Genomic DNA, 28,000 nt, shown 5'->3' with positions numbered 1-28,000 from the left:
ATTTGAAACTCATACGAACCAGAGCCACTGTCAGGAGAATACAGCTGTGCCTCCTGCAGCCTCATTACAAACTCTGAACGTGTCAGGGACTGGTCACTGAGAAGTCCTCAGGAAATAGCAATCACAAATGCTAAGAACAGCCAAAGTTTTATGTTGGAAAACGTATTGAAAATCTAGGCATTGCGTTAAACACGTATATTATTTTTTCTTGACATTTTGAGGTTTTAGGGCCTCCAGAAAAGGAAATATGGCTATGTATCATTTGCAATTCCTGCCACCAGGAAGTGCGGCCTCTTTCGCCCCACCGTGAACCTGGTCTATTAATCAGCGGATGGCGGGAGAAGCAACATCATGTGCGTCGCAGGGCCCAGATTTCAACAGGACTGCTATCTCCGCCTTTGCACTGCTTGGGACCCAGAGATCACCATGCGGTGAGGAAGTTTGCAATGCAAGACCACGTGCAGACTGCAGACAATTCAGCCATCCTAGCTGAACCAGGGCTCAGGCCAGCCAGCAGCGTCCAAGCAAATTTAAGGGAGATTGGTAGAAAAAGCTCCCAGGTAACCCACACAGTCCACAGACATAATAAACCTTTGTTGTTTGCAGCTTCCAAGCTTTGGGGTATTTTTTTTATGCTGCAATAGACAGGCAACCCTGGCACAGGAGGAGAAACGGAAGCTGACGGCGTTCAGAGGCTCCCGGCAAATGACACCAGAGCCAGGACTGCACGTCACATCCGTCCGAGTGCAACCACTGGCGTCTGTAGCACTGCAGTTCTGACTTTCCCCAAAATCCATTTATCCTGAGAAAACGCTAAGATCATCCATAAATTTTTACCATACTCAAAATTTCCGTGATCATGTGAGCATTTAGATACATTCCCTGCTGAGCCCCCTCCTCAAAGAATTATACCATCCCAGCAATTTCCCGGATAAAAAGTTCTTACACCACTGCATTGAAGTTACCATTATATCAGTAATATTTAAGCAATCTCACCTAAAACATTGTTCTGTGTCTATTTCCAAATAGATCTAGATCTAGATAGATATACAGGGGATTATGATAGCCAGCTGGTTCAGTGGTGAGGAGGGGATGAAGGGTAGGACATGCCATTAGTGCAGTGGTACCACATGCACAGACTTACATATGGCGGAGCACAGAACGTCCATGGATCTATATTTATGTATATATATACCCACACAGTATATATTCCTAAGAAACTTATCCAAAAGTAATGCACCCTTACTGCATGGTATCTGAGATTAAAGATGGTCCCAAATCCTTTCATGGCCATCCCTTGGAGAATCAAGATCTAGGTTTTCTGCCCTTGAATTTCTTGGGATTCTATGCCACCATGTAAGAAACCCACCTTTGTGGAGATGGTCAGGCTGTAGAGGAGGTCAAGCTCGTCCCCTGAGGGGGTCACAGAGGACCATCCCTGCTCAGTCAGCCATCCCAATACAAGTGACAGAAGGTCACCAGAGTTTTTCTGATGGCACCACCTTCAGCTGCGACTGCATGAGGGGACACATGTGACAACCACCTAGTTCAGCCCATCAACTCCCATCATAAATGAGGACATATTGTTCTTTTGTGGCAGTTTACTAGAGATAGACATCCAGAACACACGTGCTTCTAATTACAAGGAAAATTCTTAATATTTCTGTCTAGTTTAATAACTTCATGGCTTCTTAGAACGGATCCTGTCTCCCCCCAACCCTGGCTGACTGATACATACACACAACACACCCCATATGAATTGGAATCTATACACAAACCCACAAAATGGCAATATTTTTAAGTTGTCCAATAAAATATGAAGCTACAATGAAAAGTCTACTGTAAAGTGGAGGATAAAATTTACTTAAAATGGTGGCAAATACAAATTTGACTATTCAATTTGACTGTGAAATTCCCGACAACCATGAATAAAGGAAAAAATAAGCCTACATGTCCCTCATTACTGAAACAGAAGAAACACACGACTAAAGATATGTATTGTTCTCCTAGAAACAAAGAAAAATTCTGTTTTAATGATGCATTTTATCTAGGCCACCAGACAGCGTGTGTGTATATATGTCTGACTTTAAAAAGAACTCACAATTAGCATTTACATCAAAGTCAGAAGCCAAAGAATGTAAATTCATAAATACAACTTAAAAAATAGAAAACTTTAGACTTTTCTCCAAACCATATAAAAAAGGAGCAGCTTCCTAAATATTAGAAAGGTTCTTAGAAATTAATTATAAAATTGGTTACCACTATGAACAGGCAATTTATAGAAAGTAGTTAATGAAATGGTTTTGAAATATATAAAAATATGATCTACAAGCTATTAAGAAATTCGAATTAAAATAAAAAATGCAGTGTTTTCAAATCTCTGACAAAGATAAATAGATGTGATGACATAGCATGTGATGGAGGAAGGGGAAGTCTGGTCCCTTTCAGACCATGGTCAATGTTGGTCTCCATGGCTCACAGAAGGGCAATTCTGCAGTAACTCCCCAGCATTTTCACCCCGGGACTCCATCATACATAAGTGTTTGCACACATTTGCAAATCTCTCTGTAAAGATGGCCATTAAATAACTAATTTATGAATATCTTAATGTAATAAAGAGTCTATTACTGATTGATAAAATACTGACATTCAAATATTGAAGTTTCATGCAATGTTTAATGAAAGTATATACTCAAATATAGAGAGAACTCTAATGGTTATTCTTAGGTGCAGAAAGCAAAGTGCACGTCTGTATGCATTTTACTTTCAATTGTATAAAAAAGGGGCATGTGGATACGCACGTGCGCAGGTATATGCATCAACTATTTTGGAAATATTTGTAAGAAACATAATATATCGGGGGAAATACAACAGGGAAATATGGGAAGCAGCCTCATTGTTACTTTTTTTTTTTTTTTTTTTTTGCTATTTGCATTTTTACCATGTGCCACTTTTCCTCAGTAAAATTAGTGGGGTGGGGAGAAGTTCAGTGATTTCCCTATGGCTTCCAATTAACAATTAACTAATTGTTAATACAAGAGTGCAGCAATTTGGAAGCTGAAGGTTATGTAGATGTAGTTACACCAGCGTTTTTTAAATTATATTCCAGAAAACCCTAGAATTCCCCAGAGTTACTTTGGGCCACCACAGAGGCTGATGAGGAGGCAAAGTGGTAAAAAAAAAAAAAAAAAAAAAAAAAAAAAAGATACCCCTCACCCTTACCAGCTTCAAAGTAATCAGCTTGTATGCATTTTATTCACTGAGCTACACAAAATGCTTTGTTTGAATGGAAAACTTCCACTGTTAGAAGAGGGAGATTTCTTGACATAAGGAATACAGCAACAACCTATCCCCTAGCTGTCAACTGTGATACTGGAGACAGCTGGCTAGTTTGATTTTAACCTACATCATTCCGGGAGAGTTGAAGGATTCTTTATGGTACATGGCATTGTAAATACTTCTAGATCTCCTACACAGCTCTTGTTTGAATGTGTTTTCATTATGGGACAATATCTATAGAAAGAATTGGAAATTTATTTGCCAAATTTCCAAATGGAAAAAAACCCCACAAAACCTTCAAATGTTTTATGTTAAATCTATAAATTTTTTTTTTTTTACACTTGGGAGTAATTTCACATCAGCCTTAATAACCTTGTCACACCTACTGAGGAAGCAATTGTTGGCATCTAGAACTTCACAGAATACCAATTAATGTTTTCCTTAATAAAAAGAGGTTTCAGATTTCAAGTTTTGGCTTAGTTACTATCGTCTATGCTTGCATCATTAAATTTCTTTTCTAACTGCAACTAAGTATGTTCTCTTTCTCACATCATTTCTGGCTATCATTTACAAGGTGGTGGCTCCAATATCTTATTGCAGAATGAAGGATCTGCTCGTGTGTCAGAGACCATGTCTGTTTCCCCCAGAAGAGTGCCCTGTGCACTAGGAAGCTGTTATTAACACTGGTTTCTATCTTGTGTAATTTGGGCAGGAGGACTTTCTCTTGATGCTCATAGACACAACATGTCAAATAGTAGCTTCTTTTGCCTAATCCTATGAATTGTGACCCCCCCACCCCTTAAGTTTAATGTCCCTGGTCAGCCACATTTGTCTACTGGATTCTTCACTGGATTCTATTCAGATATCTAATAACTCCTATGAAGGGATCCTTTTCTAATAACTGATCTTCATTTCTGAACTTAATTTTCATCAATATTACTCTCCCCTTGACCCATATCTATTGGCCACCCCTCTGTGACTTTCCCCCTGGACATTCCTATCTCTAGGCTAAGCGACAGCTTTGTCTGTTCTAGGCTCCATTGCGATCCCAGATAAGACCGGACCCTCTAACCCCCCTGGAGGAAGGGGTCTCATTGGATTTTCAAACAAAATTAGGAGGCTCTGCGATTCTGTGAGGGTAACAATAAGGATTTAAAATACTGAATGCTATTCTATATGTACAATCACAGAGACTCCATTAGAAACTGACTGGGTGTTAGGGGGAACTTAACATTGATTATCAAAAGCCCACACTCCCAGAAACCATCCTTCCTACTAAAAAGGAAATGGACGTTTCCTCCATCATAAACTAGGATACACTTATTTTTACAGTAATATGCAACTATTCCCTCAACTTCTCATCTGTTAGGTAGAGCAGCACCTAGTTTGGAGGAATGGGTTAAACTTTAACGTCTCCCCCGTCATTTGGAACAGAGCCACTGGAAGTTTGCAAGCAGTCTTGTTTTGTTGTGGTTTTAATGAGTAGGGGGCAGGCAGGGGAATCAGAGATAAGTTTTCCTCTCTGGATGATTCTGGGAAAGGTCTCAACTGGATTAGGGGAGAAGGCAACTAAAAATAACGACCACAGTCCTTTCTTACAGTTGGATTAATTGCATATGCACAGGCAAACAACATAGTGAAAAATGGCATAAAGGAGAAATGAGCCGATGGTGAATGCATCTTTTCCAGAGTCAAAGCTGACATTTCAGCTTCCCTGAGGGAGAGTGTAGAGAAAGTGAGGGGTGTGGAGAGAGACTAAGATAGTCGGCAGGCTGTCTGGAGAGAAAGGTGAAGTCTAGAGCTGTCAGCTGGGAAGGAAAGACACAGGCATGTAGAAAACATTCCGGCAAACCAACCGTGCCCTGTTACTTTAAACGAGCCAGCAAAATTAGTTGGGGTTTTTTTCTAATATCAAAAGATAGCTCATCCCAAGAATTCAGTATTTTTGCTTAATTCTCCATTATCACTTTACAGTTTAGCAGCTAATCTTCGCAGTTGCAAAGACATCACTCCTCTGAAGCAAAAAAAAAAAAAAATGGTTAACAAAAGCCAAATTATTAAGAAGACAGTCGTGAGAGCAGTTCAAAATAGAACATGGGCCGTCCTTGCAGAAAGTGTTCCACATCCACACCGGACTCCTCTTACTCCACATCCCCCAATGTCTCTGCAATCCTAGAGTGACAGTTTTGGCACTCTGGAATCACGTTCTTTAGAGGAACAATATCAGGCTACCTACGGAAACCTCTGAAACACTCAACTAGAATTCTCAGCCACCCCCATGTATATTACGAAGCCAGTATCTGAGACACTGCCGATGTCTTATCTTTGAAGTCTGAAAAGCATAGAAACCCAAAAATAATAAGGTCTTTGCAAAAAAAAAAATAAATAAATAAAAAATAAATTAAAAAAAAAAAAAAACAGTTTTTTTCCAGTGGCTCAGGTGGTTAAGCATCTGATTTTGGCTCAGGCCACAATCTCAGTCTTCAGAAGTTCGAGCCCCATGTCCGGCTCTGTGCCAACATCCCAGAGCCTGAAGCCTGCTTCAGATTCTGTGTCTCCCTCTCTCTCTGCTCCCCCTGTGCCTTGCATTCTCTCAAAGATAAACAGACATTTTTAAAAAATAAACATCCAGAGAAAATTTTGGTATCTTCTTGCAAAATACTGACTACATCATAAATCCTTAGTCAAATTTAAAATACTAGATTTTAGGGGTGCCTGGGTGGCTCAGTCGGTTAAGCGTCCGACTTCGGCTCAGGTCACGATCTCACGGTCCGCGAGTTCGAGCCCCGTGTCAGGCTCTGGGCTGATGGCTCAGAGCCTGGAGCCTGCTTCTGATTCTGTGTTTCCCTCTCTCTCTGCCCCTCCCCCATTCATGCTGTGTCTGTCTCAAAAATAAACGTTAAAAAAAATTAAGAAAAAAATTAAATACTAAATTTTAATAAAATTTTGGAATGTTTTTAGATTTTTAGAAAAACTGGGGATACATTAGTTTCCACCTACCCCAGTTTCTATTTTGAAAATATATTATGGTTCATTTGTCACAACTAATCAATCAATATTGAATACTATTTTGATTTGAAATTCATATTCAGATTTTCTAGCTGATACCCAGGGTCCTTCTGCATTTTTACTACTTCAGCCTGCCATCCAGGATAGCACATATTTACTGGTCACGTGTCCATAGGCTTTTTGATGTGACAGTTTCTTAAACTTGGTTTTTATTTTTTTTAGTGTTTATTTTTGAGAGTTAAAGTCAGAGAATGAGCAAGGGAGGAGCAGAGAGAGAGGGTGACACAGAATCTGAAGCAGGCTCCAGGCTCTGATCTGTCAGCACAGAACTCGACGCGGGGCTTGAACCAACTGACTGCGAGATCATGACCTGAGCTGCAGTAGGATGCTCAACTGACAGAGCCAGCCAAGTGCCCCAAACTTTGTTTTTGATGACCGTGACAGTTTTGGAGTCTATCAGTCAGGTGTTTTGTAGATATTTTAAAAATCCCAGTTGGGGAACTGTTTTCTCATGGCTTAGTTGGGGTTACTTTTTTTCTGGGGGGGGGGTGGGGGGAGGGTGGGAGAAGACCAGAGAGGTAACATGCCGTGTTTGTCATTTATCAAGGGTACATGCTACAGAAGTGACTTATTCATGTCAATCGTGATCACTTGGCTGAGACCGTGTTTGTCGGTTTAATCACTGTACTTTTCCTGCCCTTTCCACACAGTACTTTTTGGCAGGAAATCCCTAGCAGCCCACACCTAAGGAGCAGAGAGTTCTCTCCCCCCCTACCCCCGGAGACTGGAGTGTTTATATTAACTATAATTCTTTTACAGGAGAGGTTTGTCTTTTCTCTATTTATTCAGTCATTTCTTTGTATCAGCATAGGCTTAAGAATATTTACTGTACATTTTGGGTACAATATTAGTCTAATCGCGTTGCTCAAATTATTACATATTTGGCCATCAGAAGCTCTTTCAAAAAGCTCCTGAGTGCCTTGGACATAACCCCACGATGGTGGGATTTGAGAGCTTCCTTACTTTCTGGCACACTCAGATGTCCCAGGCTGTTATATAGCTATCGCTCCAGTCCTAGGACCCAGCCATTTTCCAAAGAAATCTTAATTGCTTTGAACGCAGAATAGTATTAACTAAGGTCTGGGTACCACATCCGGTGGCTTCTAAGCCCTCCCCACTGACAGAGCACAGAACTGCGTGTGAGCTAACGGATGTGTGTGCCTACCTCTGTGCACCTTTCTACATGCGTCCAACAGTATCTCCATTAAGTAAAACGTGGGTTCACGCAGAGATCATTCTAGTCTTCTCTTTGCTTATCGGCAACCGCTACTCCAGCAGTGAGAAACCTGCCTCCCACAGACCATCCCCCTTTCAAAATTACTTGTAAGGTTCTGTAACTTTCTCTCAAAGTCTATTTCCTAGGTGGAGTCTGGATGGATACACAGACAAAGAGCTATTAAGATTTCAGAGATCTGATTCACTCTCCCTTTTATCTGTGTGAGAATTGAAGCTTATGACTTATCCAAGGTCATAAAATTAGTTATTGATGTATTTATAACAAAAAGCCAGGTGTCTTCTCTCAAAATTGAGCATGTGAGATTTCAAAATGGTTCAGCCAAATGCTATTACAGGTGAAAAAAAACTTACATCCACAGAATTTATCTGGTTAAAGACTAGAAGACCATTGAAAATAGGACATTATGACAAAATCATATTTATCTGCAAAAACAATCTAAATTTCAAGGATCAAAATTTAGTTTTTGGCTCAGCTAGGAGTTCACGTCACCCTATATTAGAGTCAAATACTTTAAATAAATTTGAAGATTATTATCTATTTCAAAATATTTTAGCTATAGTCTGTGACTCAGTACTGATGGAAAGTGAATCCATTGACGTAATTATAGAAGTGCTCACAGAGACACAAAAGTTTGCTGATACTCTACTCATTTCTATTTAGCAGGGAACAGTCTCATTCCAATGGTCTGGACCCTCTTCAGTTACAAAGGAAATGACTGCTGACGTATGTCTGCAAAATAATGGGCTCAGGACATAATGTTACTTGACTTACACAGGAGTTAATATTTGTGGCAAGAATCTATTACAGATAAACAGAATTTTTGATTAGTATAAAATAAATCCCATTAGAAAGTATAAATAAAATTTTTCTAACAAGTGATTTTTAGAGCTTTTCATAGTAAAATTTTCAGTATATTTGCCAAAAATGTAAGTAAACAGCAGTAAATGAAGTAAACTAAAAACGAATATTTACTTCTTATATGTCAGACACTATTCTATGTTTTATATGTAGTAGCTAATTTAGTCTTTGATAAAATAGTATTCCTATTTGAGAAATCTGTAGAACGGAACAACAAATCCAAGAAGTAGGGTGTACTCTAACTTTTACTGAATTTCAGCCTTTATTTAAATGAAATTTTAGGGGCCTGGAGTTCAAAGATCCCTTTGTCCAGAGGTTCTTAGTGCTACCTGCATCTTAGAATAACCTACAGTGGGGCGCCTGGGTAGCTCAAGTCTGTTGAGCATCTGACTTTGGCTCAGGTCATGATATTGCAGTCTGTGGGTTAGAGCCCCCCGTCGGGCTCTGTGCTGACAGCTCAGAGCCTGGAGTCTGCTTCAGATTCTGTCTCCCTCTCTTTCTGCCCTTCCCCCCACCCATGCTCTGTCTCTCAGAAAAAAACATTAAAAAATTAAAAACAAAGAATAACCTATAGTAAGCTACCTGCATGTTAGAGTAATCACAGTCCTGCTACCTGTGTATTAGAGTAGTCCACAGTACTGAAGTGAATACTATAGGACCTTGGATGTGGTTCTCAAATTTATGCATAAATCAGAACCACAGAATTTTTTTTAAATTTATTTAAGTTTACTTATTTTGAGGGCACACGCACACAAACAAGAAGGGGCAGAGACAGAGGGAGAGAGAGAATCCCAAGCAGGGGCCTCACGCTCAGCTAAGAGACTGATGTGGGGCTCAAATTCACGAACCACAAGATCATGACCTGAGCCGAAATCAAGAGTTGGAGGCTTAACGGACTGAGCCACCCAGGGGCTCCTCAAGGATTTTTTTTTTTTTAAGCATTAAACCCTCAACCTCAGGGTTTCTAATTTAATAGTTCTGGAGAGGATCCCAATACTTTCTACCTCAAAGAAGGGCCCAGGTTTTGTTGGTGGCCAGGGCACTGCACTCAAAACCAAGTTTTGAATTAGAATCTCTACAACTGGTAGCATTGAAGCCTGAGCAAAATTTGTTTTTAACTGAACTCTGCAACCACGTAAGAATGTATGGAGAATGAACACCCTGCATCAGTTAGCCAATACCAACAATTATAGACCATTATTAAACAAAGTTTCATTTTTTTTTTAGTGGGAGGAACTTAGGGGGGGGTCCCATTGATCCTTCTAATTCCTTCACTTTTTCTGTTTTCCTTCCTTTATTTTTGTTCCTTTTGTCTTCCTGTTCCTTGGTCCTTGTTCCTTTTGTCACATCCCAGATGTGACTTCCTTCATACACAATTCTCCTGCATTTCTAAGTGACAGACTTTCTCTTGAGTAACCCCCACACCTTATCACACAGATGCCTCTAAAGCACACTCTACCCAGGTGTCCATAAACAACCAGGACCAGAAACTTCTAATGCCAGCTCCACTCCCCAATTTTACATAATTTAGTAAAAACTGATGGGCCAGAATTAGACGTCTCACCCTCTAACCCTCCATCTCTTCAACTACGTTTTTTGGTAGAAAATAAAAACATCACTTTATGAGAAGGAAAACAAATTGTGTGGAAGAATTGAAGTCACGGTAAGGACAGTGGTAATGGTGTCATGTTCAGATTGTGTTACAGTGTATCTTTAAAAAGTCAAAAAGTGAGCGTCTCCATAGATGTACTCGTTTATCAATACCAGAATGTTTAATGCTCTGGAAAGCTGGGAGACAGAACACGTGACTTCAGGTTTTAGCTTAGCCATACATGGTCAGTCCCAAGTCCCAGAACAAATTACTCAAGTTGCAGTTTCTTCAACTGTACACTGTAACAAGAAGCAACTAAGAAATCGCATGTAAAGATCTTTATCAATACTAATAGATGGACAAGTTAAAAAAATACCTATTTGGTCATGCCTTTGTTTTCGAGACTACAAATGATGGGGCGCCTGGGCAGCTCAGTTGGTTTATCATCCAACTCTTGGTTTTGGCTCAGGTCATGATCTCACAGTTCGTGAGTTCAAGCCCTGTGCTAACAGCATGGAGCCTGCATGGGATTCTCTATTTCTTCCCCTCCCCCTGCTCATGCCTCTCTCTCTCTCAAAATTAGTAAACAAACTTAAAATTTAAGAAGACTAAAAATGACTTTCCATTTAAACTGTATGTGTATGTTTTTAATGTGCAGATTATTACAGGTTCTGACTTAAAATATTCTACATCTGTTTAAGGACTTGTTATATCTGGCCTAATTCCATTAAATGCACTGTTTACTAATAGTGGAATCTGAACTGCTGACTGTTAGGTTTTCTAGTATTTTTTCTCATTTATAGATCATTACATTATGTATGAAAATCAGACCATTCTCTTTTCTAAGTACCTTTCAGTAAACAAGAAAGTTTCACATCAAAATTTTAAAGAGCTCACATTAATGGTGCCTCAGTGATGAATACAGTAAATTACCATGGCCAAACAATTTTCTTAAACTTGCCAGAGTTGAATATTCTTACATTTTAAACAAAGTCGGAGCTTTCTCTAGCTTGTAGAATTCAGTATAGGGGAAACAAATAGGTAAGCAAGCTTGGAAATCTTCCGTTCACCATTAGCCAGTGAAATCCAGCTTCCTTGTTTTAGTTAACCCTGCCAAGTGCAAGCAGGGGTGAATCTGTACCAGCCCATGATGCGAAGGAAACGATCTGCTCTTGAGTTTTCCATTTCAAGCTTAGGTTCATTATCCTGTTGTATCACAAAAACTCTAAGCACTGCAGCATACAGAATGTAATTGCAAAGTTCAAGAAACGCCTGAATTTGACTTGAATTCTATTGGACATGCGTATGCCTGCCTGTTAAAACTAATCTTGTGAATGCTACATAGGCAAGCTTGGCGATGCAATTCTATATAAAATAAATTTTAGTGTCCTCAGGACTCAGGAATTTAAGAAAAAAAACTAAGGACTTAATGTATCAATGTCGCTGGTACTCATACAATTGATTTATTGCTTTCTGGAAAGCTTTCTTTCCCAGGTGAACCATGAGATGCAGTGTTGGAGTTAAATGCAGCACAGAGGTCCCCCCTACCACTCCCCTTAGAGAAAACTCCCCCAATGCCCGATTAACCGTGTGGAGGAACGAGAAGAGGTTGGCCCCGGTTACTGTAAGGAGATAGACGGCCTTTGGCTGTTCGAAACATTACCTACATAAACAAAGTTTCATGGCGGTTTGTCAATACACCAGCCAAAATACAGACGGATGGATTACCATCAAGGGTGAAGTTTTAATGGTTTGATCTAAGACAGTGTGGGGTCTTCAAGATTTCCATGAAGGTAGCACCAGATAGGCTGTCATCCTTTAGAGATGCTAAAGCTGAGATCTAATCAGGGACGGAAGGGCAGGGGAGAAGAGCCAAGCCAGAAAGATTACAAGGACACAGGCAGAGGAGACACTTTGGTTTCACAAGTTAGCCGACACTCACAATCACAAGGGCATATGCTTTGATTTGCAGTTTCTGGTAAAGATGGGCAACTCCACACCCAGGATGAGGCTCATCAGGGATTCATTTGTGTAAGGCTGGGAAGTTGAAGCAGGCACTAGCCTCCCCACAGGCTATGAAAAACCTCTGTAGGACCACTTCTGGCCACAAGCCCCTGACGCCTGCCTCGTGGAGTATCAGACTGCAGGTGGGTCAGTACCCCCTTGAGAAAAAAAAGATTTTGTATAAGTAACTGACTGCACACAGAGGCATCCTGGCTCTGGCAGTACAGCACAAGGTGTGGGTATCATTGCAACCAAATGCACCGGTATTGGGGGATGAAGTTCAGGCTGAGAGTATCTTCTACTTTGAACTGCTCCCGCCCCCCACCCCAACAACACACACTACTCAACAATGACCGTGGGAGAACTAGGCTCAACAGTTAAAATAATTTTATATAAATGATCCAAGATCCATCTGACACATCTACCTAGCTATCATTCAGAATATTAATACTTAAGCTTGAGGACAGTTTATTAAAGTTCGGTGAACAAAAAACTCATCCCTACCTTTCCAAAGTCGTTCCACGTTGAGAATGGTTATCATTCCCATCATTTTCGTTAAGAAATCTGAATTTATTACATTTGGGTTTAGCTGGACATGTTAAATAATTCACCTCTTAACATTGAATCTTTTCAAATATAACTACGCAGCCGATGGATATTACACTTAGGTGTTTCAAAGAAAAGTGAGTGCAAGGCCTTCTTGGTCATCATTCATCGTACCTTGGGTGGCTGTGCTTTTGGTTCTTTTGCCACTTTTGAGATCTAGATCCTTTTTCCTAACAACTTCTTTAAGGAAATAGACTATTCTTTCTGTTTCATTCATTTGTGGTTTTTTGTTTTACTTTTTGATTGGCTCTCCCTTACACTGCCTTTCAAACTTGAGCAGGACCCAGTGATTGAGCAGAGAAGAGCTGCTAATGAAGTAACCAATTTTCCACAAGGACTGATGAAAAGACCTATTTCCTTTCTAGCATTCCCAGTGATAAAAGGAGCATTATTTTTGTTTGTCAGCATATGACACCAGAAGTCTACATGCAAGAACAAACAGAATAAAAACGTGGGCATACCTCACTTTGCTGGGCTTTGCTTGTACTTCAGCTATTACTTTTTTTCTTTTTTTTTGATTTAACAAACTGAAGGCTCAAGACTTCAGTGTAAATAATTGCAAATGTGGGGAAACAGCAAGAGAACTGGACTCAGAAGTGGAGCCTGAAGGTGGGACCAAACATCTGCATCACCTGACACAACTCCAATGGACAAGTTACTTCCTACGGACGAACCAAGAAGTGGCTTCTTGAGATGGAATCTAGTCCCAGTGAAGACGCTGTGAAGACTGTTGAGATGACAACACAGAACATCACATGAACTCAGTTGAGAAACAAGTGGCAGGTTGGAGAGGGCGGACTCCAGTTCCGAAAGAAGTTCTACTGGGAGTTGGATGCTATCAAACCATCACCTGCTACAGAGAAATCGTTCATGAAAGAAGAGTCAACGGGTGCTGCAAACTTCACTGTTGTCTAAGAACTTTCCAACCCACCCCAGCCTTCAGCGCCCACCACCCTGTCAGTAGCCATCGATATCGAGGGAGGACCCTCCACCAGCAGAAAGATCATGACTCATTGAAAGCTCAGATAGTTACCACTTTTCAGCAATAAGCTATGTTTTTTTTTTAAACTATGTATATTAAACTATGTATGTTTTTTAGAGATGCTGTTGCTCATTTAATAGACTATGGGTGTAAAGTCCTCTGACTCACACTCTAACCCAAATGATCTCCTTTTCATTATCTTGGAGGTCACAAATTTCATGTTTTAAACCTATTTCATGATTTAAACCTAAATCGTTTATTATGTTTTAAACGATTTCACTTTTGTCTTGTAACACTTGAAAAATGAATGACTGGAGCTCAGCATGGAAACCCTTTAGCCTACTGGATGAACCCAAGAGGCAAGAAAATAAATAGAAGGGGGAAAGATTTAACATGTACAGGTTTATCATTTCTCTAGAGGACGGACCCACAAATGCTGAGTTAGGTCAACAAAGCAGCAGTCTGGTGCTTTCTGATGGGTTACAAGTGACAAAGTCAATCCAAAAAAAAAAAAAAAAAAGTTAGGTTTTAGGTCAGTGAGACACCGGTTTTATCGTTAAGTGTAAGGTGCCTTTCTTGAAAATCATCTCTTTTCTCCTCCTTCCCTCTTCACCTGTTTACTTAGAATCCTTATATTGTTTAAAACAAATTCATAATTTTGTAAGTATAATTTGCCAATTCAAAGATACAGACTTGACCATAACAGGACCATTCTCTTTTCCAATTTTATTTCCCTTCATTACACTCCCCACCATGTGGCATGTTACATGCTCAGGTCATTTAATTGTTTACTGTCTGTCTCATCACACTAAAATTATCCTTGCTCAACTCAGGAGTCTTTGCATATCTGTTGTATGGTGGTTACACAGTAGATCCTCCATAAATATTTGCTCAGTTACTAAAAGAACAGATTCATAAAAGAAACAACACTATCAGATAAGTATGACATTCACGTGCACGCGCACACACGGAAAAAACCTAACTATCACATCCAAATGATTTAAGGAGCCAGTTTTTCTCATGTCATGATTATTACTCATCTTGTCAAAAAAATTAGGGTGCTGTCAAAAAATTTTGAGTTTTAAGGTATATGGCAAAGTATTTTTCAGAAATATTTTGTTCCAAAATGTGAAAAAAGGTAAAACCAACATTGTTACATTAAAGGATTTTTGTATTTATCTACTGTTAAAATCCCCAAGACTTTGTCAGCAAATGCAAGGAAGATTTTAAGTGATCTTCTATCAGATTTCAAGTATTTTTATTACAATACTAAAAAAATAGTCCTACTTGATTATCAATTTGCACTAAGGGGAATAAAAATTATGTGTACCAAAATGTTTGAAAACTTAAAAATTGTGAGCATTTTCCACCCAGCAAATTTAAATATTTTCTTTTACAACGAACAGTTTTTTTTTAAAGATCAGAAATTAAAGTAGGTGAATAATAAGCCATAAGCCCTCTCTGCATGATAAATTTTCCTTCAAGCACTAGAAGGTGTGAGAATCAGAGAGACAGTAGCTCCTGAACCCACCGACTGAAAATCTCAGGTTACTCGTGTCACAGTGCAGGCTTGATTTTGTGGGAGGAAATGGATCAAGGAAGGTCTTGTGTGAGAGAAGGAGTTCCTTGTGCTTTTCAAGGACAAAAGCAAAAATCACAAAATTGATTCTCCATCATATTGGCAGCAATAGAAGACATCAAGTAAGTTCCTTTAGTTCAAGTGGATTTTCTTACCAGAAAAATCCACTGGTTAGTTCAGTATATAAATATAGTTCTATAATATAGGTAGAAATGACCTATAAGAGCACGTTCAGAATCAAACCTCAATAATTATTCAAGCATTTCAGACTTCAATCCTCGGTAATATTCTCCTAGCACTTATCTGAGATCTTCGAAATTAGTGGTAGACACTTCCAAAGTACTCAAGACTGCTTAGGCTTAATGGTTTTTTTTTTTTTTTTTTTAATTTTAATGTTTTTGAGAGACATACAAAGCATGAGTGGGGGAAGGGCAGAGAGAGAAGAGGACACAGAATCCGAAGCAGGCTCCAGTCTCCGAGCTGTCAGCACAGAGCCCAACACGGGGCTCAAACTCCCAAGCTGTGAGATCGTGACCTGAGCCAAAGTCAGACGCTTGACTGAGTCACCCAGGCACCCCTACAGTTTGTTAATCTACGTGTGGCAACCTTAAAACTTGCACAAATATTTCTGGCTCCCTTCCTAGATGTACCTCTCACTATGCTTCTGGACACACAGGAAGATTGCATGTCTGGTCATCTTGTGTTTGGAAAAGATAAGCGATTAGCTCTGGCTGATGAGCTAGGACACAGGCCACCTCCAGCCTGAGACCTTAACTGCCGGAGAGGAGTCCTCCCGAGGTGACTACCTGGCACGAGGCATGTGAACCACCACCACGTTGGCCGTGCTGTTACCCTGGGATTCTGAGTGATGACATTCTTCCAGAACCTCGCCCCCAAATCCTGCCACCAAAATGGGATGACTAGGAAACGGGAGGGAGAACCAAAACTTCATTATTTTAAGCCATTCAAGTCTGTGTGGTTGTTCTACAAGGTAACTCAGACTTCCCTAAGTATGAAGCTCTCCAGAATCAATGCCCAGGTGCTCTCGTGATCATGATTCAGCTCAAGAGCATGTCCAGCTGAGGTCAAAGGGTCTCACAGTTTAACAGTTTCTGCACAGTCCATTTATTCAGCGCCATATAGATGATTTATGTTGTATTTTTGTGTTTGGTGATTTTGCATAAATGACCCTGTCACTAAGCTCCCATACTGAGTGTTTCCTAAATCCCCCTTCCCCTCTCTCAGATGAAGTCTTGACCAGTCCAGGGCCCCAACCCAGATGTACTGGGAGGGCTGATTTCTGCACACTCAAGATTCAGGTGCTGACAAGGTGGGATAAGCTTATGTGTGTGCATTTCAGATGGGGTGGAAGTCAGACTGAGTTCTGCCTCCCCCTCTGGTAAAAATATATTCCCGTTGCAAGTAATAAATCAAGCCTATTGTATACAGCTTGGTTAGGTTCTAGATGAATGTTTATTACAGATTAAGTAGGCATGTTATAGGTTGTCCTGGGAACCTAACCATTTTTAATATTGTTTCCATGAGAAAATGTATTCCAAGTTCCAAACAATTGATTCACAAATTAACTCCTGGAACACTACCAGCTTTTAAAATGTGGACTCCTGTATGGCAAGAGGAGGAAGGCACAGAAACAAAGAGATAATACCCACGTTTGCTATCTTCTGGGTACAAGGACAGTAGCTTAATAACGGTAAGACCATCAGAGCGGCCTATAAATTATTTACTTAGTCACTTAGGAGAGGTTTTTTTTCTGTCAATTTCTGCTACACAATTCACATATGGGAGGAATTTGGCCCCAGAAATGATAAAGGAAAAGTGGCGGAATATATGGTCTCCTGATCTTGTCCACAGTACATCACCGTGTTTGTAATCCAGAGGCCCGTGCCCAGACAATTCTCTCTAGTCGACGGTTACTGGCCGAGAGCAGATGGGGAATTGCTGATATACAGTGCTCACTGCCTTTTTAGTACACTCTTTGTCACGCTGACATTGGATAGACCTCTGCTGTGGCGAATATCCGTCACTTTACACAGACCCGTCTGATCACACTACTGTGTTAAAACGAAAACCCCAATATAGAGAACAGGAAGACCGGGCAGAGGTTGGAGTTTCTGTTAGTATACCAAGCATACATTTGATACACACTGTACAGGGTAGGCATTTACTGCTTGGCTGTTCACCATCCCTGGTATGAAATTTCTGACACTGGAAGAGAGTTCCAGAAATGAGATGAATTAGGAGCTACAGTTCTCATTAAAATGTGTAGTTTTAAACCAAGTGATACCGGCATATTTACAGAACAGAAGCAACCCTGAAAAATAATTGAGTCTATTACAGGTTGTAAAGAAAAGCCAGGACTCCACTGTCCACTGAACATGCTAATTGAATCCGACCTTGCAAAAAGATGAAGCAACGAATGTTTTCTCTAATTGCAAAGGTCTCTGGCTGGGTACATATTCTATTTATCACTTCACACTTGGGTGATACATGGTGTTTCATACAGATCCTCTTTCTTAGGAAAAGATTCTTCGTTTGCAAAATAAGCCCACTGCCTTTTTATTGATGCCTCATGGAGTGCCTTGGCATGAGCCCTCGGGGAAGGAAACTCTAATTTATTTCAAGGGAATTTTTAAGATTTCTAGGTTATGGATAACTTCGCTGAACAAGTTTCAGAGCCAAGGATAACTGCTTGGGAACCATCCCAGATTAAACACCAGATGCAACAGGCAGCTCACCTTCGTGTGGAATACTCATACTTTCTAGGAGCCATCTCCAGTAACACCGGCTTGGAGGGACCAACACCTACCCTCAAGAGTTAAAGGTCGCAATGCAAGTAACACATGCTATCAACAGCAATTGCTCAGGTATAGATGCAGCCAACGTGTAGTTTTTAAAATTAGATCAGGGAAAACATTCCCAAATTTCTTTATTGGTGTACTGGAGTGTCCAGGAGGGCAGGGCCTGGAGAACATGCCTTGAAGGCCAGAGCAGAAGACAAACTTACGAACCCATCAGTGTAGTAGCCCATGTTGATGAAGATCAAGAACATTCTACATCAACGGAGCGACCACCACAGATTCTGTCAATTCCATGATGGTCTCCCCAGGACGAGTAAAAAGCAGTGGTGTCTTCTGGTATTTTGAGAGTCTGCCTAACAATATGGGAATTTACTTCTTGTGATCTGATGACTGAGAACATGGTATCATTGGTATTTTTTTCCTAATTAAACTTCTACCTAAAAGGCAGTGATCAGAATATAAGTAGGGAGGAATGGGTCTCAAACAGTATGAATTTTTTAGATATATGGAGAGTATGAGCCAATTTAATACATCTCAAAAGGAGGTAACTGGGCATCTTTTGTATCAGACTTCTGATAAACACCCACCAAATGTTATAATTAGGTCCTTATTAGGAATGTGTCAAGATTAATCCATTAGAAGACTAAGATTCAAAAGACAATGCTTGTTTTTTTTTTTTGTTTTTTGTTTTTTGTTCTTTTTTTTTTTGTATTTTAGCTCTGGAAGAGGATTTTAGATCAATGTCATCTAGAAAACCCAGACTTGCATAGATTTAAAAACACAGACATAGATTCCATGTTCTTATTCAGGGAGCATGTTAATATACCTAGGTCTTTAAGTGAACCATGTATCACGTCAGTAATAGGACAGATATAAGCAAATAACACATTTCTCCAGAGTTCTATGGAATACATTACAAGCTACACTGTAGTGCCAGCTAATCAGCTTGCTGCTGGCCTTTAGAAAGTTGTACTTAATCAACCAGAAAAGTGTTACTTTCAGGACTTGAACACCGCTTAGCATACGTGAAAAAACACCCAAATAAGAAACTTTATATTGTGGCATTATTTTGGTCCCCAGCACATAAGATACAAATCCTAAGGATAAAAAAATGACATTTGGGAGTATTGAGCAAATTTTGTGGATGAATCGATTGCATCCTATTAATATCTCAATTATGTATATGTCCAGAAACAGATTTCAATACATACTTATCTGTGTGTAGGATTTCACACAAGTTATAAATTATAAATAGCATAGGATTAAATGTAATGTATAGTATTGGATCCAAGCCAAAGCAGAATCTTGTCTGAATAATGATTCTTCCACCATATGAGAATCTCTTAGGTCATCACTGTTTATGTATCATTTTGAGCCCTTGCTTTTTCTAACTTCTAACACTTATCTATTTCCCTCTAGTTTAAATGGCAGCTTCCTCTATATTTTTTATATATTCCTCTATATTGTTTTCCACAATAACTCAAAGATTACTAAAATATAGTGACTTTGAGGATTAACATGCAACACATTATAGTTTTTAATGATATTTGTATTTCTATGCTAATACACTCATCAAGAGTATCCCTTCAGAATGTAGAAACTTTCAACTTTTTAGTATTTTTGAAAGAGAGGGAGAGCAAGCAGGCATGGGGGAGGGTCAGAGAGAGGGAGACACAGAATTGAAAGTAGGCTCCAGCCTCTGAGCTGTCAGCACAGAGCCCGACGCAGGGCTCAAACTCGTGAACTGTGAGATGATGACCCGAGCCCAAGTCAGATGCTTAACCGACTGAATCACCCAGGTGCCCCAGAACATAGAAACTTTAAATACAAAGTCCTTTTCTTTCACATATTTACCATACACCTAGTATAAGCCAAGCACTGCTCCATATATTGGGATATATCAGTGGGCAAAAGACAAAAAAAAAAAAAAAAATACCTGCCTTTTTGTAGCTTATGATTCCAGCAGTGGAATGTAGGTAACATGAATCATGTAAAATATTTAGTGCATCAGAAGCCGAGAAGTGTTATGGAAGAAAAGCCAGGAAGTGGACCAGGGAATGGTAGTGGGAGGAGGAGGATGTGGTTTTAACTGGGAAGAGTGGGGTCACCCTTGATGAGAAAGTGATACCTGAGCAAAAATCTGAAGACTGGAAGGCGTTGGTGGGACTTCCAGTGTGGGGTTCCCAAGTAGGAGAGTCCAGCTGTGCTCAGTGGTTGAAGGGGCCCTGCAGAAGCACGGCCGAGAAGAGGTCAGCACAAGAAGGGGCCCTCACCTGTACAAGATCCCACAGGCAGGAGGACTGTGGCTGGGTGTTTAAAGACGGGTAACACGAGCACCGACTTGCATCAAGAAGGACTCTGGTTATTGTGCTGTGTAGAGAATCAGGGAGATGATTCACAAGCCCACCGCCATAATCTAGTCAAGAGAGGTACAGCATTTGGTGGCAGTGAAAATGGTAAAAATTGGTCTGAGTCTGGATATATTCTGAGAAATTTTACAATGGGTTAATCGTATACAAGAGACAAGAGCGGGAGTTGACAAACAGATGAGTGTGTGCGAGCCAAAGTGGGTCAGAGAAAGAAAATCCCAAGCAGGCTTTGCACCGTCAGCACAGAGCAAACTCATGTTCCATGCGATCATGACCTGAACCAAAATCAAGAGTCAGACACTCAACCGACTGAGCCACCCAGGCGCCCCAACAGCCATCTCCTTCTTAATTACTAAAACTTGACAGCAACTAGGATTCCCTCATTAGGGGAGCAGGTAAATAAACTGTGGCACAACCAGACAATGGAATATGAGTGCTACAAAGTAATGAGCTGTGAAGCCATGAAGAGTCACCACTAAGTAAAAGCTGCCAATCTTGAACCATTAACCTACTGTAACTGTTCCTATCTATAGTTGGAATCTATAGGACACTCTGGAAAAAGCAAAAGTAGTGACCCAGTAAAAAGATCAGGGGGTGGGGGAGGGAGGGATAGACAGGCAGAGCACAGAGGGCTCTCATGGCAGGGAGACTATCCTGTAAGATACCATAACGATGGATACGCATCCTTACGAACATGTCTAAGCCCATAGAACATGCAACAGAGGGAAGTCCTAACGTAAACTATGGACTCCGGTGATAATGGTGGGTCAACGTAGGTTCACCAGCTGTAAAAAATGTGGCACACTGGTGGGGGATGTGGGCAGTGGAGGGAGGGGGACTGTGGGGGGCAGTAGGAACTCTCCATACCTCTCAGTTCTGTTGTATACCCAAAACTGCTCTGAGTGTCATTTTTAAAAGTCTGTATGTACGATCCAGAGTACCTCTTGCTCAGGTATCGAGTTTTGTATCTTAATAGCATGAATTTGTAAATATTAAACTATGTTTGGCCTACAAATGGCGATTCCCAGTATGTTCACCACTGTGCAGTTTTGACGGCAAGGGAAATAACCCAGATGCCAGTCATGAGGGGAACAGTTTGGTAAAATGTAGTCGATGATACAAAACCTTGGTTTGCGAGCATAATTTGTTCTGGAACATGTTTGTAATCCAAAGCATGTGTATATCAAAGTGAGTTTCCCCAGAAAAAATAATGGACACTCAGATGATTCATTCCACAACCCGAAAAATATTCACATAAAAATTATTACGGTACTTTAATACAAAATAAATACAAAATATAAAGAAAAATAAACAAATTACCCTGCACTTTTGAAAACCTTCATGGCTGGTGTGAGGGAGACAGGAGGGATATCGTGTAGGACAACTTTCACGATCAGTAACAGAATCGCTGCTACCTATTGGTTCAATGGAATCTTTCTGCATGGGGGCCACTGTATACACTCACATGGATGTTGACTACAGTGCATTATTAATTAACTTTGGTCATAGACTGTATTTAATGGAACTGGAAAGAAGGCAGCAAAGGGTCTAGATCTGCAGGTAGCCTGACCTAAAATGAAGCAAAGCCTTCCTAAGCTCACTCTTGTCTGGAAAGGGAAAGGACTGTCCACAGGTGCTTTGAAGGGACAGAAAATACACCAGTGCCAGTTGTGGGCACTTTCCAACGTTCTGAAAAATCACTCATTTCTTCCCAACACTGCAGCCTGAGGCCAAGCATCCAAGCATGGAAGATGATCACCCCCAATCTAAGAGACAGAGAGAACACATACATACACCCCACTATTGGCTCAGTTGTGATCATGTGACATTCAGCATCATGTACTCTTCGTATCACAAGACCTTACTCATCAATTTATAGTTTACTAGAAAACTGTGTTCATCTTGCAGGATACTTGAGAGCAAGTTGCTTGCAATCTGAGGTTTTCCTGTCTTGTTTAGGGACCACACCCAACAGAATAGGAACACATTCAGCACCACAGTCTGAACTTTCAAACGCAGTGTCAAATATGGCCTTTTGTAGCAACGTGGATGGAACTGGAGAGTGTGATGCTAAGTGAATAAACCATACAGAGAAAGACAGATACCATATGGTTTCACTCTTATGTGGATCCTGAGCAACTTAACAGAAACCCATGGGGGAAGGGAAGGAAAAAAAAAAAAAAAAGGTTACAGTGGGAGAGAGCCAAAACATAAGAGACTCTTAAAAACTGAGAACGGAGGGTTGATGGGGGATGGGGGGGGGGTGATTGGTATTGAGGAGGGCACCTTTTGGGATGAGCACTGGGTGTTGTATGGAAACAAACTAGACAATAAATTTTTTAAAAAAATGAAAATGCAGTGAAAAGTTAATATGTGAGAGAAACATTTAGAACAGCAGTTACATAAAGTAAAAACACACAGCTGTGCGTTTAGCAAAGGTAGGAAAATGCATGCTTCTCCACGGACTTATTGGCAGAGTTAAGTGTTGATTTGCCTGTGAGGAAGACGATGGGTGTGGAGATTAGCAATAAAGGAAGAAAATTTTAGAAATTCATGCCTATCAGCAAGGGAAGATCTGTGTGCCCAGCCAATCATGATAGTGGGCCAGGAACTGAACAGGATCATAACTCAAATCTCTAGATCGGTGGTTAAAATTAAGCTACAAACATTTCCTGTTAGGATTATTGTGCAGATTAAGTTAGAAAATATGTTCAAAGGGCTTAGCCCAGTTTAGTACATGGAGAATACGGAATACATGATAACCGATATGTTGTTACAATTATCATGGCTACTAGAGCTGTGTTTTTTCACTCCTTAATGGAGATTTCCACCAATGCTGTTCGTTTTAGAGGGACTTGTGGGGAAAACGACGTGTCACAAAAAGTGATGACCATAAAGCCGTCACTCCCGCAGAAACACAATACAGTTTAGCTTATCTCCATATTCTACCGGCTTCCTAGAGCTGCGGGGGGAATTGGCCCAGGCCCAGGCCCGCTTTTAGAAAGAAACGACAAGACTGAGTTCTCACTTGTGTGAAAAGCGGACAAGAGCAAGGCCTCTTCCGCCACGCCCGGAGCTGGAAACCAGGCCAGGTGCGAGTCCTGCTGGCCTTCAGTCCGGAGTCTAGGCAGCCAGGGAACCAAACGAGCAGCAGGAAGTTCTGTAAATCCAACCCAGAAGCAGAGCAGACTTGCTGAAGGTTGGTTTTCAGAGAAGCAAAACCTGCGGTGTCACCACGACCAGTCAGAACTGACGTGACGGGGTCCAGGCTAGAAGGGACGCCGGGCAGCGGGAATGGCCTGGACCGACAGCCCCGGGGTAGAGGAGTGCGGCCAGCTTGTGCTGCTTGGGCACGAAGCCCGCCCTGACCACAGCCTGGGAGGCAGCAGCCCTGACTGCCTATGACCTCCCAGCCTCACGCCCTCCTTCAAGCCGGCAGGCTTTGTCCAGGGCCGTCACCAACTCTGCAGTGCCTGCCCCTGTGCCCACCCCCCACCGACAGGCTGACAGCCCAGGGCTTGGGAATTCCTGTGGACACACCTAACACCTCCACCGAACAGGACGCCAAACCCTAAACGGGGCCACTATTGAGGCTTTATAAGCAGTTTTAGTTACTTCACTAGTGAAGAAACTGCAGGTGAAGACAGAGAATATTAAAGAAATGAGGGATAAGAACACCAAGATTTAACCCATGGTGTGGCAATTCCAGGCCGTTAAAGGCATGGGATTTGAACTTAGAGATGCAGTCGGAGTCTGGACTTTACTTCCTCGGAGTCGACCCTACAGAATTCAGTGGCATCTCTCCATTAGTTTGCTCAGCTGGAAAATTGGGTCCAGCGCCTCTGGAATATTGAAAGCAAACGATGTTACCTACGTGGACTGATTAACACCCAGGGTGAGACAGGATCAACAAATAATAATAAAGCAACCATAATAAAGCAACAACTACTAACCCCATCACCATTTGTTAAATCGTACTTGGTCCAAAGCATAGTTAACAGTTCTGCCCCCAAAATATCTTCCAGCTGTTTGGCACAATATTAGTGCTGGAGTACCTTTCAGCGGCTATCAAACCTCACAAAGATGCCACTAATATTGGATTTATCCCCCACACCATGGCCTCCCTTTGGGCTTCTGCCTTCAGCTTTCAAGATCATGCATCGCACACGACAATATAAACCGACGAAGAAGAAATGGTTCCCCGGGTTTTCCCCAAAGTCACACCTGCTGTGGTCCAGCCAGAGGATAGCTGACAGCCAGGATTTGTTCTACGTGGAGCTGAGGAGGCTCACCTTGTAGCCGCCCCCCAACACCCCCTCATCCCTCGTGGGCCCCGAACAGAGCAAGGTGACAGTCACAGGAGGATGTGATAAACACATAGGAGGAGCCACGCGATCCTGAAGCACATGGCAGGCTGTGTTGAAACAGACCGTTCATGGCCTGTGATGTCGGAGACTGTGGGCAATGGAAGCTTCTACAGAGAAGAGAATGAAGAGAAGAGTGGTCAGAGGGGAAAACATGAACCCATCAGGACAACGTGAGAGCACGAAATAGAGAGGGACCTAGAAAGTTCTGTGGCTGGAGCCATATATAGGTCTGTCTGTCTATATCTAATCTATGTATCTATATCTATCTATCCTTAAAAATTCTTTCCTCAGGTAAAACCTGACTCCTGCCAAAAGGTTTAATCAGTAACAATAAAGCTCATACAGAGCAAATTTAACAGGGCTGGTGGCTTACATAATTAAAATGCAAAAGAACTAGTTATCCAGGAGCTGGAGGAGAAGGGTCCATACATTATAAATGATGACCAGTAGGTAGCCTGTGTATCAATGGGTAAGCTGAATCATGATGAAAAAAAAAAAAAAAAAAAGGTTTAGATTGTTAGATGCATCTAGTGCAGATTTTTAATACTATTTATAACTAATCATCACAGTTTTGAAAATATTTATTAAACAATAATGCTGTGGCCTGAATGTGTGTGCCCCCTCAGATTCCTATGGTAAATTCTGAAGCCTAGGTGATAGTCATGGACGATGGCCTTTGCAAGTCAGGTTGTCATAAGGTGGGACCCTCATGAATGACATCACTGCTCTTTAGAAACACTTTAACATTTATTTTTGAGACAGAGGGAGACAGAGCATGAAGGGTGGCAGGGAGGGTGGTCAGAGAGAGGGAGACGCAGAATCCAAAGCAGGCTCCAGCCTCCGAGCTGTCAGCACAGAGCCCAACGCAGGCTCAAACTCACAGACTGTGAGATCATGACCTGAGCCAAAGTCAGATGCTTAACTGACTGAGCCACCCAGGAGCCCCTCACTGCTCTTTAGAATAAGGCCTCCAGACCCCCCCCCCCCACTATCCCATCCCTGCTGCCACGTGTGGCCACGAGGAGGGCCACGGGGCCTGGAAGACCCCCAACTTGACCGTGCACCCTGATCTCACACCTCCAGGTCACAAAGGACAAGAAATAAATCCCTGTTAATAAGCCTCCCAGGATGTTGCATTTAGTTATGGCAGCCAGAGGTGATGAACATCACACAAATGCCTTCGCGGTCTACTATTACCAATCAGACGGAGAACAGCTAAAATTAATTTGTATCCTTTCAACATATATTTGTTGGATACTGTCTTACATCATTCTTGGTCCTAGAAATACAGCAGTGAACGGAACAGATTCATGTCCCTATCTTCTTGGCCTTTATGTTCTGGAAGGGAATTGTTTGGTATGTTTAAAAGTGAAAAAGTCTACTTAAAACTTTTTTTAAATGTTCATTTATTTTTGGAAGAGAGAGAGAGAGCGCACATGAGCAGGGTAGGGGCAGAGAGAAAAGGAGACCTAGAATCTGAAGCAGATTCCAGGCTCTGAGCTGTCAACACAGAGCCTGACGCAGGGCTCGAACTCATGAACCACGAGATCATGACCTGAGCCAAAGTTGGACCCTCAACCGACTGAGCCACCCAGGCGCCCTTAAGTCTATTTTAGGAAGATGCCTATATGTTACCGGTTTAGAATTTTTAACAGAACTAGAATATGCACACTTTTCATTTCAAGGGAATTGAGGATGTCTGCTTGAAATTGGGAGGGGGCAGATTTTTGGACATTTACAGAACTACTGAACTTCTAAGATGCAACCTAAGGCCTCATGTTCCTTCATCGCCACACCATCCATAAATCAAGCTAGGAGCTCGGACCACCTTTCCGTAGGTTTTCATACTCCAGGCATGGATTTGGATATTCTACGAGAAAGCTCACAGCTTCAGGGGCTGACTCTGAACACAGGTGCAGTCTTTAATAGGCTCCTGAAACTCACTACTGCACAGATTTCTGACTTTAAGAATGAAAGAGTAGATAATGAAATAGAACGACTGGACTTCACCTTCATCAGATCACCTGCAGGTCATTCTGATGATGCCGCAGAGAAGGCCTTCTGCAATTACAGACTCCTTGGTATATTTAACAGAGGTGAGACCGCCTGGTGCCACCAACCAGTTAGAGAAATAAAGTCAAAGAGCAGGGAACCAACTCAGAGTGGCCTCTGTGGTCTCCTATCAGTATGAACACAACTGATTTTTAAGATGTTTCCTGAACAACTGCTTGACCTCCTAGCTTCATACTTGTTGAAAGTGGCTTGACAACAATCTTCACTATTTGTGACATTAAAATACTTACAGATAGAAGTACATGTAGGAACTTTTACCTATTTTCAGATTTAAACAGAATCTCTTCCTCACAGAGACAGAACATTTTCAGAGTACTTAATTCTATTCCCCACAATGGCCTAGTCCAATTTTGATACTAAACGACACTTAAAGCATTGTTTGAACTCAACCTCTCTTTACAAGTATGTGCTGGAATTCAACTTTACCAACCTCAGTCTCAGAACTCCGTTTGAGTGAAAGACCTGAAAAACGTATTTTCATTAGATTTGTATTAGGTTGAAAGAAATCCAAATCAAGTATTTTGGCAGTGAATGGCGGTCAACCTAACTCATACTATAAAATGGCAGTCGATGGAAAACCACGTTTACGCAGTCATTTGTTCATGATACACAATCGTAAAATACGGCACAAATTTCAGAGAAACATACAGCAGTTCTCCAAAGACACGCAGATACTGCGGAACTCATAGCATTGAACATTCCTCAGAAAGTGGCAGTGTGACCTAATGGAAGAAAATTGCCCTTTTGATCTCTTGAAAGGGATAATTAGGACAAAAAAAAAAAGTGCCAAGTACTGTGGGTACAGCCAATTTTTAAAATTTCTTTACTTATAATAGATGTGTTTTCATATATTTTACTCTGTGAGAATACTTTAGAAGAGTTCAATTCAAATATTGAGATAATAGCTATATATTAAATTTTAAAACAATAAAAGGTTAACAGGATTTTCTTGCCTTCCTAAAATGAATGTGTGTATTTAAGCATGCTTTATCATTAAAAACTTGTCTGTAATTTCTTTAGTGTTTATTTTTAAGAGAGAGAAAGAGAAAGAGCAAGCACACAGAGGAGGGGCAGAGAGAGAGAGGGAGACACAGAATCTAAAGCAGGTTCCAGGCTCCGAGCTTTCAGCACAGAGCCTGATGTGGGGCTCAAACCTATGAACTGTGA

The 28,000-nt window shown here is 41.1% G+C and overlaps 1 pseudogene; it reads right to left on the bottom strand.

The window, feature by feature from the left end:
• The window catches only part of LOC125148184 (zinc transporter 6-like), a 30,299-nt pseudogene extending 5,585 nt beyond the window's left edge, over window positions 1–24,714 (bottom strand).
• Window positions 24,715–28,000: the final 3,286 nt, after the last annotated feature.

This window comes from Prionailurus viverrinus, chromosome D2 (assembly GCF_022837055.1).
Source record: "Prionailurus viverrinus isolate Anna chromosome D2, UM_Priviv_1.0, whole genome shotgun sequence".
NCBI classification, from domain to species: Eukaryota; Metazoa; Chordata; class Mammalia; order Carnivora; family Felidae; genus Prionailurus; species Prionailurus viverrinus.
This window is presented reverse-complemented; position numbering and strand designations above follow the sequence as displayed.